This window comes from Montipora capricornis, chromosome 3, assembly GCF_036669925.1.
Source record: "Montipora capricornis isolate CH-2021 chromosome 3, ASM3666992v2, whole genome shotgun sequence".
NCBI classification, from domain to species: domain Eukaryota; kingdom Metazoa; phylum Cnidaria; class Anthozoa; order Scleractinia; family Acroporidae; genus Montipora; species Montipora capricornis.
The window spans coordinates 63,452,831-63,453,694 of NC_090885.1; positions in this window are offsets into that span (position 1 = coordinate 63,452,831).

Consider the following 864-nt stretch of genomic DNA (forward strand, 5'->3'; position numbering starts at 1 on the left):
GACTAGTGGTTGGTTTGGTGGCCGAGTGTTCAAGGCATCCGACTAGTAATCTAGAGACCCGGATTCAACTCCCGGCCGAACCACATTTTCACACATTCAATCAGTTGTCCAGATTCCTCTCCTCAATCTACTATTAATTAATTCTCAAGGGGATAGGACCGTGCATAGCCGATCAACTGGGGAGTTGTGAGGCGATCCTGATTTGCAGGCAATCAGCTGTCCAGATTCCCTCTCCCACCCTATATGATTATATATAATTACAACGAAGCAACTGTTGTAATCGACGACTCATCACGCAACCGATACCACTTGCTGTGAGCGGGCCAGGGGGTATACCGCCCGCTCCCGTCTCGAAACCAATCACATCGCGGGATTTAAAAAATACCGCCTGCTTACGTATTAAGAAAAAAGGTCATTTTACAGAACTTTTGTGTTCTGTACATAAAGATTTTAGTGGTCTGAATCAATGAGTCAAATCTCACATTTAATAGTTTAATGAAAGCCACTGATTGATATTTTCCCGACGTGCAAAGAGGGGCCCGTTCAGAGTTGAACGTTACGTACCGAAGAGTATCTTTGAAGCTAAAAGTTAATTATAGAGGGAGGGGCCGTTTACATGGTGGCAGGAAGATCCCAAAAGGAAGTTCATCCTAGGGGCATTTCTTTTCTGTATTCGGGTCATATGCAAAAGTTGTTTGTTGGCCTTAGTACAAGGATACTTTATAGCTGAGAAATAGTACGGATGGTCTTAACGCTATTTAAGCTACTTTCACTTGGTAGATCCTAGTACCAGGGGCAAGCAGTTTGCGTCTACCAATTATAAACCATAAGACAAACTGAATATTTTTGTATATAGGCCAGGCC